This window comes from Vombatus ursinus, unplaced genomic scaffold (genome assembly GCF_900497805.2).
Source record: "Vombatus ursinus unplaced genomic scaffold, bare-nosed wombat genome assembly UNPS02014791.1, whole genome shotgun sequence".
Classification (NCBI taxonomy): Eukaryota; Metazoa; Chordata; class Mammalia; order Diprotodontia; family Vombatidae; genus Vombatus; species Vombatus ursinus.
In genome coordinates this window covers 74030003-74046019 of record NW_020954569.1, presented here as the reverse complement: position 1 = coordinate 74046019, position 16017 = coordinate 74030003, and the positions used below count along the sequence as shown (strand labels likewise).

At 39.1% G+C, this 16017-nt stretch overlaps 1 protein-coding gene across 7 annotated transcripts in view; it reads right to left on the bottom strand.

Moving 5' to 3' along the window:
• The window catches only part of RAB27B (RAB27B, member RAS oncogene family), a 203701-nt gene that overhangs the window by 32262 nt on the left and 155422 nt on the right, over window positions 1–16017 (bottom strand). The window contains exon 1 of one of the 7 annotated variants that reach the window (XM_027869124.1): window positions 1111–1194. The exons of the other annotated variants lie outside the window; for them this stretch is intronic. The gene's annotated coding sequence lies outside the window, so the exon portion shown is untranslated. Of the gene's footprint in view, window positions 1–1110; window positions 1195–16017 lie in introns of those variants that run through there. 7 annotated transcript variants of the gene reach the window in all.

Below are 16017 nucleotides of genomic sequence, written 5' to 3'. Positions count from 1 at the left end.
TAGTCAATCATTTGCAAACTTCTATTTTTTTAATTGGGACTAGATGTACCCTTCTCCAGTTTTGTGGTACCTTTCCCATTCTTCTCCGCTTTTCAAAGAGCATTGACAATGGCTCAGCAGTCACATTCCCAAGTTATCTCAATACCTTAGGACGTAATTTTTTCCTGGCCTAGTGCCTTGGAAGTATCAAAACCAACCATGTTCACTTTTACTATTTCCTATTGGGCTTCAAATCCTTATTAGCTATTTCTCTTCTCGGTACAAAGATAATTCTCCTTGGCAGAGAAAATAGAAGCCAATTAAAAAATAAGTATTGTTTCCTTTTCCCAGCATCCATTAAAATTGCTCCCCCCCCCACCTTGAGTAATGGTTTTATTGTTTCTTTGATGTTCCTTTCTCTCCTACATCATTAAAAAAAGCCTCCCAAACTCTAAATTGAAGACCAACAACCACCCTTTTTTATACTTGGCATTTCTTGCCAGCCTATTCTTCCTAATTCTAGGACAAGAAATAAAAACTCTTCAAGTTAATAGTGGTGCCTAACTAGAAATAAATGAGCTAAAAGATATGTTACTCTCCAAATTACCTCTGTGTCTTACACCTGTAATAGAGGTAACAGATAAGGTCAGAGAAACTAAGGTCAAATGGCTAGACTGTCTCTCATCCCTGTTCTGAATAGAATGATGTCTCTTCACATGGTATTTAACTTTCACTGATGAACCAACCCCACATAATTGAGAGTCACTTCATTTTATCTGTGAGAAATGGTCAGGATGCTGGCTGCCCAGGGGTATGCTGGGGTCAGCTTGCACCAGCTCAAGAGAACAGATTGTCAAATTTTCTGTGTGAGCATTTCCACCTCAGAAATCAGACAAACAATAAAAATCAGGACATCATTGATTGTTCTATTGATTGTCTATAAAAAAGGGATAGAGAAAATGTTAATGATGCAGATTAAGTTTAAAAATATGCCCTGTGTGCATTTTTTTTGAGAGACAGCTGTTAAATATTTACTAGCGTATTCCTGGGGGCCAACTACCTTTTTATCACAGCCTAAGGAAGAGGAAGAGGATTAAAGGAATTAATTCATTAAATAAATATATTGAGTACCTGCTGTACAGCTCAGCATTATGTTAGGTTCTAGGAACGTGGGATCCAGAAAGCATATAAAACATGGTTTCTCTTCTCAGAGACCTTATTTTCTGGGGAGAGAAAATGGCAGAGTAGAGAGTACAAAACTTGGTGTAGACAGAAACTTGGGCTAGAATCCTGCCTTAGACGCCTACTAGTTGTATCACCAAGGACAAGTCACTTAAACACTCAGGGCCTATTTCCTCATCTATAAAAGACATACTTTTCTAATTGCCTCAGAGGATTGTGGTGAGGATAGCACTACAAAGCTTGAAGTGTCATGTGAATATGAGTTATTAGGAGGAGAAGTCATAATTGGGAAGATAAGAATATGAACATGAAATGATAGGAAAAACAGATAAGGCTGGATGAAGTAAATAAGAGTAGTGTAAGAAAATAAAGACAAGAAGAGGGCCTGGGTTCAAATCCCACCTCAGACCTGTGTGACCTTTTACAGGTCACTTAAACACCTTAGGACTCAAATTCCTCATCTGAAAAATGGAAAATGTTGAACTAGTTGGTATCTGACATCCCTTCAAGCTCTTGAGTCCAAGATCTCCAGCAAGAAAAAAATCTAAGACTTACTAAAAATGGTAAAAAAGGAATTCACTCAGGAATTAATTCATTCAGAGAAGATTTCAGAGAGATCCACAAAGGCTGGAGTAGTCATAGCTTGAGTTGGGTCTGGGAGGATAGGAAAGAGTAAAAAAGTAGGGAAGAGGAGGATGCATTCCAGGCTTACTAAAAATGGTAAAAAAAGAATTCATAGAATATGAAGGACTTTGCAAAGCAAGCAAAATAGTTTGATTTCAAGTCCACAAACACTTTTTAAAAGCTCCGACTATGCACCAAACAGAGTGCTTGGTACTAGGAGTCCAAAGATGAAAAAATGGCCCCATTCCTGTCTGTGGCCCCTATGTGATATGTACACAGATAAGAGCAATAGGAGGTAAAATGTGATGGGGTCAAAGGAGAGACTGCAACCAAAAGCTCTCTCAGGGTTCTTGAGGCAGGAGAGCTCACTTTCAGCTGGAGGAAGATCAGGGCAAGCTTCATGGAGGAGGTGCACCCAAAAGAAAAGCAATAATCCAGCAGGTAGAGATTAGGAGAAAGTATATAACAAGCTGTAAGTGACCTGTGAGAATGCACAGAGGTGAGAGAATACTGGGGAATATGGGGGAGTGGCTAAAAGATAGAGGGTGTTAAGGGCAGAAATATGACCCTAGAACATTTTTCAACTGGAAAATTATAGGATAAAATGTGACATATCTAACAATTTAACAAAGATTATTTGTTAGAGAGGCAGTGTAGTTTATTGGGTAGAGAGTTGGCCTTGGAACGAGGAAAATCTGGGTTCAAGTCCTCCCTCTGACACATACTGATTGGGTGAGTCACTTAACTTCTCAGTGCTCTTGGCCAGAAGTGGCAAACATGCTGTTTATCTGCCTTACTGTGGCCAAGTTCAGTCCAACCAGATTAAAGTGTAATTGAGAACTAGCTAACAAAATAAATAAAAGTACAATAAAACAAAGACAATATCAATTGTTAATTTTGTTAATTGTGGTTTTCTAAGTCACTACATGGCCCACAGGGATTCTTGTGTATGTTTTAGTGGCCCTATTTGTCTGAATTTCATACCCCAGATCTCCTAAGACTCTAAGTGTCAGAGAAGGCATTGACCAGCATGGGCAGACAGAGTTTTCTTTCTCAAGATTTCCATGTGCTAATAAAATCACAGGCCCAAGGGGCAGCTAGGTGGTGCAGTGGAGAGAGGACTGGCCCTGGAGTCAGGAGGACCTGAGTTCAAATCCAGTTTCAGACCAGAGACTTGACACTTATTAGCTGTGTGATCTTGGGCAAGTCACTTAACCCCAATTGCCTTGCAAAAAAAAAAAATAATAATAACAGACCCAGTCCCAATCTCCAGCCTATTTAATGACATATCCTGGCTGAACAGCTAAGTTTCCAGGAATAGTGGAGCTACATCAAACTCATGGAGCAAGGATGACCTTTGAAATGCATTTTCACATTTACCTATGGCAAAACTAGGTGATTGAAAGCCACCTCACCTACTGCTGAAGCACTGATTACACACACAGGTATCTCAGTATGACTAATTATTGGCTTAATGAGTCTATTATTTCCTTCTTGGCAGTAGTCTAGTCAATTGATCATGTCTCAAACTCTACTAACGTTTTCCACTCTAAAAGATTTATACTTTTTTTTTTAAGCCCTCCTGCCCTCTCTCACCCCCAGCTGTTTCTGGTGAGCAAAGTCATCATTAGCACAGAGCCACTGACAGCTGAAACAACTTCTCCCTGCTGTTCAGAACAGGATGGAGCCTTTTCATATTTAATCAGAACAGGACTGATGGCCACACACTGCACTGAGGCTTCTTCCTAACCCTGGTAAGAGGAATTCTGACAACAGGATTTAAGGGCCGCCTTGGGACAGAGAGAAATGGGAAAGGCAGGTCGTGGCTTCCATTCCCAAATCCTTTGTCACTTTGAGGTGCTGATTCTGGAAGACAATGCTAAAGAAAATGTGAAACTCCCAGAGAAAAACTATTGATATCTAACTGCTTATTATGTTCCTCTTGAGTCTCTAGCTTTCTTTAAGATTTAGCTCATGTGCCATTGCCTACATGAAACTTCTTATAATTCTCCTAGTTATTGGTATTTTATCTCCAAATTACCTTGAGCTCAGATGCCATCTAGTTCCACCAAGTATTAGAATCAACTAATTGTCGCATAGGGGATAGGTGGCACAGTGGACAGAGCACCAGACCTGGAGTCAGGAAGATTCATCTTACTTAGTTCAAATCCGGCCTCAGACACTTACTAGTTGTATGACCATGGGCAAGTCACTTCCTCAGTTTCCTTATTTGTCAGATGAGCTAAAGAAGGAATGGTGCAACCACTCCAGTATATTTGCCAAGAAAACCCCAAATGGGCTCACAGAGTTGTACACAACTGAACAATAACAATTGTCCCATAGATATCTCAAACTCAAAATGTCCAAAATAGAACTCCTCTTCCCTATCGAATCTGCCCTTTCAATTTTCCCCATTAGATACCTTTTTCCCATTCAATTGCCCTTTGAAACTTCTTTATTTCTATAGATGACATCACCAATCTTCCAGTCATCCTGATTTCAACCTAAGCATCATTCTCAACTCCTTCTTCTCTCTCAAGCCCTAGGTCCAATCAGTTGTCAGGTCTTGCCGATTCTAACTACTCAACATCTCTTTCATCCACCTCCTTCTTTCTTGTCCAAATACCTTAGCTAACACACCTTAGTTGAAGCCTTCACTTTCTGCCATCTGGGTTACTATAAAGAATCCCAGTTGGTCTTCCCACTATGTATATTGTATCCTCTTAGTAGAATATAAACTCCTCGATGGCAATGAATGTTTTAATTTTATATTTACATCCTTAGTACTTACTCTAACACACTGAATTGAAATTAATCAATCATAACAACAGCCACGAAGCAAAAAAGGTAGAGACACAACAGGCCCATAAAGGAGCATGCACTTGTTGAAAACAGCTTATGTGAGCATCTTACTGTCTGTGTGCAATCTTTAGTCAAGGACAAATGCTAGCTGATTCACTGCTTGATTACAGTAACAAATGGGAATGCTTCTCTTCAACATTCACAAAAACAAAAGGAAGAAAGAAAATACTGGGATATAAACAGAGTCTTTCTGGAATATAGTTTTATGCTTTTCCCACCTTTCACTCTTTTTTTCCAAATGAGAATATTTACAAAAACAGTCTCTTTTCTATTGATCTCCATAGTAACTATTCTTTGTGGAAAAGGAAAATGATTCCATTTAGGGAATGTGTCAGAAATAGGTATTCTTATAAGGGCCCATACAGAGGAAAGGGGAACTTGCCTTGGAATCAGAAGACTTGAGCTGAGACCCTGGCTTGGACCACTTACTACCTGTATGACCCTGGAAAAAGCATGGTTTTCTCGTCTGCAAAAAGGGATACTCTCTCTACTTGTAGTGAGAGATGGCATGGTATAGTGAACAGAGAGCCAACAATCAAATCCTGCCTCTAACACATACAATCTGGTTGACCCTGGGCAAGTCAGTAAACCTCCAGGTGCCCCTACTCAATTGTCTATGGCTAAGTTACCGAAAAGTTACTTATCTGCATCAGTAGAGAGAGCTTCCACGCTGGAAGTGCCCCACACTGAGAAAATCATAGATCTGGACCAAACAAACAAAATATTTTTACTTCCTGCTTCATTGAGTCGAGTTTTGTGAAGAAAGCCTCCTTTAAGAGGGATATTTTAACATTAAATATTATTAAATACACCACCTCCTATACTACATGAAGCCTCCCTCACACTCATCTCATCCTCTGTTATTGCCACTCTATTTTCTTGAAATTGTGTTCTATGTATTACTTGTGTGCTTGTTGTATACCCCCATCTAAATACAAGCTCCTTGGGGGCAAGGACTATTTTAGTTTTCTACCTTGGTGCATGGCACAATGTCTTGCATGTAGTAGGTGCTTAATAACAGCTAGTTGAGTAGAATATGGCCCCGTGAACCTGGTACATAGTAAGCATTTAAGAAATGCTTCTTGGCTGGGGGAGAATAGATACTTAGTTAAATTAGTTTTATATGTTTTCCAAAATGAATGTGGGATGAGAGAAAAGCTTTAGGCAACCTAAGGATATCTAAGGTAGAATATTTTACAGCTCAACCTGGCTAAGCATTTTCATTAAAACATTAAAACTGAGCTCTCTATTCTTTTGAAAGGAGAAAAAAACCCATAACTTATGTCCATGAGCCAAAATATCAAAACAGAAATGCAAACTTTTTAACCCATCTTGGTGAGGACCCAAGTTTGGTAAAGTTTAGCAGACAAAGAAACAGAGAGAGACAAGAAGTTGTCTTTTTATCCACCTTCAGATGGGGCTTTTCCCAATATACTTTGGACAGATTGCTATCCATCTTATTCATCAGGGAATACATCCTTTAATATCTCATTTCATTTCAGTGCCCCAACTACCTTAACTGTAGAAAGTTCTTCATAATGCTCTATAATCTGCAATCTTCCAGAAATTCAATCCTGTTTTCTGGTCCTTTCATAAGGGCTATGTATTTTTAATGGGAACCAGGGAAGGAGATTATGGTGATAACTAAATGCTTGCAATATCAAATTCCATGGATATCAAATCTAATCACATGAAGGAATAAATATAAAATGAGGAAGTTTCAATTTTGCTTGGCAGAGTCTGAGGCCTGAATAGACCCTCTTCTGAGCATTTAGTTCTCAAGCAGACAGCTTCCAAATGGGAAAGGCCATTCTGTGCACCTTCAAAGGAGGGTTTAGGGATTCAGTAGTTTCAGAATATTACTGCCCTAACCAAGGAATATTCATCAGCCAGTTATCATTCAGGCCTTATTGGCAAAATGGGAAATGGACACAGCCCCCAAGCCTGTTGCCTTCCCCCTTGTTAAACAAAAGCCGAGACTTCTGAATTCCACAGTTCAAGACTTCCAAGCTCACCCACATCTGCCTGTGTAACAGATTGCAAATGCTTTAAGAAGTTACCAATGAGGGAGACTGATGATGGCCAGAGGCTATAATTGCATGTACTTTTTACCCAAGATACAAATAAGAATAACTCATATTAGATAGATGATAGATGGATAGATAGCAAGATAGAGACATAAAAAGTTACCAATTTATATCAGCGGTGAGGGTTTCTACCCTGGGACTTCTCCACACAGATGAAATAAGAGGTCTAGACCGAACAAACAAACAAAGTGCTTTTACTATTTGCCTTATAGAGTGGTTTGTTCTCAGGAAAGTCTCATTTAAAGGGACAGATAAATATTAATTATTAGTCAATGCACCACATCCTCCATGAGACCTCTCGTGAAGAATGATATGTGGCTAGCTCTTGCATCTTATATATCAGTATCTATCTATCTTATATCTTATATATAATCAGTTAGTCTTACTAAGATCTTATGAAAAAATAAATCATATTATAATATCTAGTCAAAACAGTCTCTCTTATAGGTAACTTCCTAAAACATTTGTAGTCTGATGCACATGCAGATTGTGGGAGAACTTGGAAGGCTTCATTTGTGAAGCTCAGGACCCCTAGCCTTTGTTTGACAAGGAGGATGACAATGGGCTTGATATTTGTAAGTTTTATAGTGCTATGTATACACACATATGTGTAAACACACTATATATATACACACACATATATGTATACATACATATATGTGAGTATATATATATATAGTATACATACATATATAGTATACATATATACACACATTTATTTATTTCTTTGTCTATCAATCTATCAAAGGTATTCTGGTAACTATTTAACAATCTACTTCTCTGAAAAAAATACAAAATCTACTTTTAAGTTTAATCTGCATAATTAATTCTTTTTCCATCACTTTCTTAAGTCTAGACAATGAATAAAATTAAATAATTCAAGTCTTTTTTACAATTTCTGAGGTATAAATGCTCATTCTGAAAATTTAACAATTAGCTCTTACTAACTAGTAGGAGCTGACTCTAGCACACCCCTGACATGCATTTACACATATACATACATACATACATACATACATACATATTTAACTGAGATAAAATGAGTGAAGCATTTTGTAACTTTTAAAGTGATATATTATATATATACACATGTAATATATGCATATGTGCACATAAACTCATGTGCATATATAAATAAACACACAGATATCACTTTAAAGCTTAAAAAAGTTTTACTCACTTTATCTCAGCTAAACTTTCTCATTGTAAGGTAAGAACTAAAAATATTGTTATCTCCCATTTTATATGTGAGGAAGCTGACTCAGAGAGATCAAGTAACTAGCCCAGCATCACACAACTAATAAGTGGCAGAAACAGGATTAGAACCTAGTTCTTTCTGATTCCAAGTTCAGCACTCTACCTCCTACACCAACCTACCTCTACTTGTGAGGGGTCCCTAATGTGCATCAACAACTGAAAATATCTGTGATTTTTCTTGGTGTGGGAACTTCCTTCACTAACACATACAAGCCCTTTGTGCCTTCCTAAGTGGATGGTCTTCATGAATTGCTGTGGTCAAAGACCAGTCATCATCATCTAATGGGCAGCTTTGGTGGGGGAGGACAGAGAGGAGCCTTCCCCAACCGGGCAAGGTTGATCGTCAGTCTGGATCTACTATGTGCAAGCTATAGTAGTCATTGTGCTATGAGGGTGAGAGAACTGGTCTTGGAGTCAGAATAACCTTGTCCTAGAGCTGTCCCTGACTGTCACTGCACATGTGACCCTAGGTAAGCACCTAACCTCTCAGTGCTCCAACCATCTCTCTAAGATTAGAGGTTGCAGAACCATTGCTTATCTGCCTTGGTATGGGGAGTTCTTCACAGAGAGCTCCCCAGATTTCTTTTTAAGTACAAGCCACTATGGTAAGTTGTTTAAAAGGTGCCAAGGTACAAAGACAAAAAATAATTACTATCCTGCTAACAAAACCTTTGAGAATCCTAAGTCACTTCTATGAATGGTAGCAAAGTGTTAGAGCAGGACCTGAGTGGAGATCATTGTTTCTGCTGATTGGAAGGAAGGAAGGAAGGAGGAAAGGAAAGGAAAAGAGGAAGAAAGGAAGAAAGAAAGAAAGAAAGAAAAAAAAAAAAAAAAAAAAAAGAAAGAAGGAAAGGAAGGAAGGAAAGAATGAAGGAAGGAAATAAGCATTTATTAGGCACCTACCATTTGCCAGGCACTGTGCTGAGCCCTTTATAAATATCATCTCAAATCATCTGTGAGAGATAGGTACTCTTATTGTTCTCATTTTGCTGTTGAGAAAATTGGCTAAGTGACTTGCCCAGGGTCATACAGCTAGTAAGTGACTTGAGGCCAGATCTGAACTCAGGTCTTCCTGACTCCAAGCTCACTGTTCTATTCATTGCACCACTAGAGCCTCTGGAGGAAGGTTCTTTGACTTATTGTGGAATATTATGGAATAAGCCACAACCATAGACTGAACATGTGCCTTTGTCATAATTTAGACTCTGCTACTCTACCACACCTATAAAACTTTCCCTACCTAAACTAGAAGTTGGATAAAATAGAAATTATACTCAGGTCTTTTCCCTAATCCTCCTAGTATCAACCCATTCCTTACTCCATTAATAAAAATCAGTAGAAAGGCTGCTTAAGGATAAAATGCCTTTCCAAGGTGCAAAGTTAAGGAAACAAGACTTTGCATCCTTCTGATGAGACCTGGCAGGGTGCTCTGGTGATTAGGTGAAACGTTAAATGTGACATCAGGTGCCTCAAACCAGAGATTCAGAAATTGGCCAGGAGCTTGTCTCTCCCCAAATGCTGCTTTGGACAGAGCTGGCGTTTTAGTCAAATTTATTTACTGTGCAGATGCAGTAAAGGTGAAGCAACAGGAGGTCCAGCTCTGAACCTTGAGGAGTTTATAAAATATTTAGGAAGGAAAAGCAAGTGGGTGCCAAGTCGTTTAAGAATACTTTTAAAAATAACCTCTCTCATCAAGCATCTTTACATGGTAGGCATTCAGAAAATGTTGGTTGAACTGAAAAGTAAGATGTGTGTCCTTCCTTGGAATTTTTACTTTCCTTCTATTCCCCAACTCATTCCATCAAGGAAAGACTGAGAGAGGGCCCAGATGTTCTCCATACAGTCACCCAGGGCCTTGCCTTCAGTAGTGAGCAGTTACTACCATGAGTTCCATCTTGGAATCTTCAAGTGTCTTCTAAAAGTCTCTTTCCCCAATATTCCTCAGCATAGTTTAGAAGGCCTTTTCTGGAGGATGCTAAGTGTTTTTTGGGGAAAAAAAACAGAAAAAAACAAATCCTCTAATCTGACTTAGAAATAACCCCAAACAAAAAGCCTTATTATGAGGTTTATGTTCTTATTGAGCTACTTTCTAGCTATTTTCATGTCTCACAAACTGCAAAGGAATTAAGAATCTCTCACTTGTCTTATTTTTGCTTCTTTGGTTTTTCTTTTATTTTAATTTGGTTCTATTTTATTCTATTTTTAAAAATGCTCTCAATTCCCCTAGAATCACAGAATATGAAAGATAGAAGGGACCAAAATGTATATCTGAGTCAATCCATACATGAAGGGAAACCCTACAAAGCCATACCTAACAAGTGATATTTTATGAATGTGTCAAACCACTACCTCAACAACCATTTCCCCTCAGACCATGATGGAGACAGCCCAGGACTCTAAGTCCAAAAGGCTGGTGAACAACAGCACTCCCCTGAATTCCAGCCCTGCTTTTATCCTGGCTCTCAAGGCCATCACTGAGAGGAGCCACCCTTATGCAAAAAGGGTCTGCTAATGAGGGGAAACTAAGGGAGGTCTTATAAATTGAGGAATGGCTGAATAAATTAAAGGATATTCATATGATGGAAAACTATTGTGTCATAAGAAATGATGAAGGGGGTGTTTTCAGAGAAACCTTGGAAAACTTGCATAAAATAGTACAGAGAGAAGGAAGAAGAATGAGGGGAGCAGTTAATATATTAACAAAGCTGCAAAAATAAACAAGTTTTGCAAGCCACAAGAATTCTGATCAACATAATCACCAATTGTGACTCCTGAGGACAGATGAAAAAGTACACTACCCATCTCCTGACAGAGAATGAGACATACATTTTTTTAGACATGGCCAATATAGGAATTTGTTTTGCTAGGCGGTGTTTATTTGTTATAAGGGGTTTGTTTGTCTTTTCCAGGGGTGGTGGTGGTGGTGAGAGGGAGAGTAAATTGAGTTTTATTAATTGAGAAAACTTGTGTTGTTGTTTTTTAAAGACTGGAATTTCCATTTTTGCTACCAGCTCCAACTTCTGGCCAACTTAAGAAGGCAAGCCCAAGAATCCCAGGAAATAGCAATGCCTCCAGACCCCTGACCCTGCTTCCAACCCAGTCTCCACAGTCACCATCCAGGGAACCAACCTGTGTGGATATAGAAACTGGCAACAGCTTCTGAAGCCCATCTCCTGCCTTTGTCCAGGTACTCTTCCTCCTGACCACCTCCTAGAATATTCAGATTTTTTTTCAAAGCTCAGATCAAAACACTACCCTCTACATACACACCTTTTTCTGATCTCCCCCAATTTACAATGCCTTCTTACAAAATTACCTTGGATTTTTAAAAATATATTTTGTTGTTAGTTGTTTTTCAGTTGTGTCTTACTCTTTGTGACACTGTAGGGCTTTCTTGGCTGAGATACTGGAGTGGTTTGCCATTTCCTTCCTCAGCTCATTTGACATACATGGAAACTGAGGCAAACAGGTTAAGTGACTTGCCCAGGGTCACACAGCTACAAAGTGTCTGAGGCCAGATTTGAACTCAGGAAGATGAGTCTTCTTGACTCCAGGCCCAGCACTCTATCCACTTCGCCACCTAGTTGCCCTTATTTTTTATATGTTTGTACGTGTATATGTTGTTTACTCCATTAAAATGTTAGTTCCATGAGGGCAGAGACTATCATTTTTTTCATCCATATCCCAACCGCCTAGCACAACGCCTGGCCCTTAGTAAATGCTTGTTTATTTGATGATTTAGAAATTGAGGGAGCTGGATTTTGTCTAACATCCCTTCCAATTCTATGACCCAGTCAGATTGGATGGTCTCATCAAACAATAGCACTGTTTTATACAGAGGCCTATTGGGCAATCATAGGTGGAACAATTCTCAGTATCAATATGATCTTGCATGATTTGAATGATGAGGGAACGCACGAGGAAGGAACATTAATATCAAGGTGTCGATGTCTGTACTTTGATAAATTTGATCTATTGAATTATCAATGTTTAAAATTCAGGATTCAAAAAGAAACCAAACTTAAATAAAATGACAAATGAACCATTAAGCCACTAAAGAAAGGTCTCAGAATCTATTTTCATCACCTACTTAACAATGTCCGCTTCATATTTAACAATAGCTAATATTTATATAGCACCTTTGAGTCTGCAAAGTACTTTATAAATATTATCTTATTTTGTCCTTACAATAACCCTGAAAGGTAGGTGCTGTTATTATACTCATTTTACAGATAAGGGAACTGAGGCAACAGAGGTTAAGCGACTCATCCAGGATTGCATAGCTATTATGTGTTTGAGGCTAGATTTGAATTCAGGTCTTCTTGACTTGAGGTTCAGTGCTCTATCCACTGCACCACCTCTAGCTGCTATTTAACTCAGTGAAATTTGACAATACCTCTACCTTTGCTTCCTTTTTCTAATTGGATGCAATTGAAAGAGGTAGAAGTGAGGATAAGTTAAAGAGTGTAGATTAGTAAAGAGGGAAGCCTAAAAGGAATTTAATATTTTTTAAAATTAATTAATTAATTTTTAATCTATGGAACAAAAAATATTTCCATAACAGTATAATAAAAAGATGGTTGCACATGAAACTGCAAATTTACTTTAAACTTGCTATTCCTTTAAAAAATATGATAAAGTTCTCATAAAAATTTCTTTTTTTTTCTTGTTTTTTCCTTTTTTTCTTTCCCTCCCCTCCCCTAGAGATGGCTGCCATAAGATACAAATCTATTTATCTATCTATCTATCTATCTATCCATCTATCTAACTGTATCTCTATGTAAAATTTTTCTATACATTCTTCTATTAATCAGTTCTTTAGTATCGATTAAAATCACTTATCAAGGGCTTTGGGAAGCACTAATAGGGCTCCTTAGCTATACAACTGAGAAGTCAGGTCCAATGCAGGATCATTTGAGAGTGGGTGCTGTATAAAACTAAGCCACCTCATCCTGCCTTCAGCCTTTGTGACTCCATGTGGATCAGGGAGCATCGCCCTTAAGATTCACTTAAAAGAATAGGATTCTAAAAGGCAGAAATGAGGAGGGATTCCATTCCAGGCATGGGAGATGGCCTATACAATGCAGAGATGGACCATACCATGTCATGGGGAGATGATCTGTATCAACAGAGAGGGTAACTGCATAGCAATGAAATCATACATCCTGTGCAATGTTTTACTATGAATAGTGCAGGATCCCAAGGAGACAGAAAGAACTATGTTATTGCACTTAATACTAAGGTTAGTATGTCTAAACTATTGAAAACTCTTTACCAATAAGGGCCAGGAGCTTATCAGTCTGCAGTACATTTTACCAAAGGGCGAAGTTGAGCCATTGTTTTTGCTTTAGCCTTTGTTATTTGACAGCTGGTAAATTGAACACCAAGACGCTGAATTCCAGAGGTCTATACTTGTTGCCAAAGTTCAGATTACATCAGCCTGTCTGTATTCAGGTCTCTGGCACTCATAATGCAAAGTTTCTGTCTGGCAATAAACATGGTGTTTATACCAAAATCATCTACATAATAAACTCAGAATGAGTACAGAACAGCCACTACAAGTGAGGGCACAATATTTCAGTTTCTAGTTCTCTATCACCTAACTACCTGTGTGACCCTGGGAAAGTCATTTCACCTTGAACACTAAGATTGGCATAGCATCTGAATGTTGTCTTCAATTATTCAAAAAAAAAAACTGTTATGGGGGAAAGGGTAATCCACACCCCTCCGAAAATACCTCCCTTTTCTCCCCTGCCCTCCTATATCTTAATCTATACAACCTTCTTAAAATCCCTCCCCCACCCTGTCCCCCAGGATACAAATTTAGAAGACTTCTACACCCCTCCAGATGTACACATTGTTTCCACTTCAATCCATATGAACACATAAGGTTCCAACATTACCAGCCCTCTACCCCCACCTGTCTCCTCTGTATTAGTTCTTTCTTCTACATCCCATATTTATGAGATAATTGCTCCTTTTTACCTTTTCCTACCCAATTTTGTTTCTTAGAATCACCCCATCATACATAACTCAGCCCCAACCTTTCTTTCAAACTACTTTAGTAATGGTGACAGTTTTAAGAATACTATATTTTAAGAATAACATTTTTAAAAGTAAAAAAAAAAATAAAAACAACAAAAAGAAAAAGTAGAGTTATTTTGCTTGGCCCCAGGATGAAACCAGGAGTAGAAGGTGCCAAGAGGCAGAGTTCTACTTAGAGCAAGGAAAACTTGACAATTAAAGTTTATATGGAACTTGGATGGGCTCTCTTGACCAGAGGCAGGGGACCTTGTTGGTGGGATATTTCAAAGGGGAAGATGAGGGTTCTCTGAGTCATGTGTAGTCCCTGAGGGTGCTCTGAGTTATGTGTGGACACTGGATTAATGAAGGAGTGTGGAGAAGAAGAAAATCCTTGTCTGCCTCACAACTAAGTTCATGGTTCCCTCGCAGAGATTTCTATGACAAACTCTATCGGCCAATGCTCAGGGAGGGGAACTTTCAGTTGGAAATAATTTGGGCCCAAAGGTATTGAAGTCTTCAGACTCTGCCTGTCAGCATTAGTAATGAATATGTATTACATCAGTGTGCTCTTTACCTGTGGCATTTAATGAGAACAGTAACTCACATTCCTTAATACAGAGTGAAATGTGTCATCACCAGTCTGTCCACTGTAAAACCATAAAGCAGAAAGCAACAGGGCAGTCGGGAGGAGGGGAAGGAGGAAGAGGGTGCAGCTCGAGGGTAGGAAATGTCCACATGGAGCCTGCCTCACGCTAGTCATACTTGGATGAGATGACCTCTGAGGCCTCTCTCAGCTCTAAATCGATGACCCTGCGAATCACTGGCTTCTGCAAGAGAAGGGAGATATAAAACAATAGAAACGAAGTAGGGTGGGGGAGGGGAATGGGATGAGAGCCAGAGAAACAGGAGGGGCCAGCTGGAAGGCAAGCCAAGTGGAGTCACCAGCCCCTAACCAGAGCTAGATCCAACCTTACAAGAGGACAGACGGGAGAAATGCTCCCATTAGTGCTCAAATCAAGAAGAAGAAGAAGAAGAAGAAGAAGAAGAAGAAGAAGAAGAAAGAGGAGGAGGAGGGGGAGGAGGGGGAGGAGGGGGAGGAGGGGAGGAGGGGGAGGAGGAGGGGGAGGAGGGGGAGGAGGAGGAGGAGGAGGAGGAGGAGAAGAAAAAGCCCACTCTTTTTGTATGTTTAAAGAAACAAAACCTCACCAAGACCATATGGGACACGTAATGTCCAAGAGAAAGGATTCTCAAACAAGGACACGTTTAGGGAAATTAGATACTCCTACAAAACCACTACCTTGTGCCTATTTTTTCTTGTGTCTTTCATAGTCACTAAAAAATTATCTGTATTTTGTATCACCTTCCATGAAGGAGCAGATTCCATTCTGGATTCTGAGTCAAGACATCAACCTGAGCTACCAGAATCACAGAGTTGGTAATGTCATGTTCTTGCCTCCAATACTACTGGCTGTGTGACCCTAGGTGAGTAACTTAACTTAGGCAACTATCTAAGGCTGTAAGTATTAGAGAAATTGGTCAGCGTGGACTGGTATGCAGAGAACTCTCTTTACCAATGAAATAATAACATCTAGCACTTACATGTCTTTTTAAGTTTTTCAAAATGCCTTATATAGGTTATCTCATATCATCCTCACAACAATCTTAAAGGTAGATGCTATTATCATCCCCATTTTACAGATGAAGAAACTGAGGCTGACAGAATTTAAATGTTCTGTCCAGAGTCACGTAGCTAGTAAGTGTCTGAAGCAGGATTTGAACTCAGGTCTTAACTGATTCTGAGACCAGCACTCAATCCACTGTATGACTTAGTTTCCCATTCCCTATCCCAGACATACCATAGGCTGTGATGAGACTGGCCTTGCCTAACTGTGATTTTGGGTACTTCACATTTTGGTCTTTAGATTTTTTGACTATAATGAGAATGTTGGATGAAGAGGTCTTTAAAGTTTCTTCGAGATTGAACATTCTAACATTCTGTACC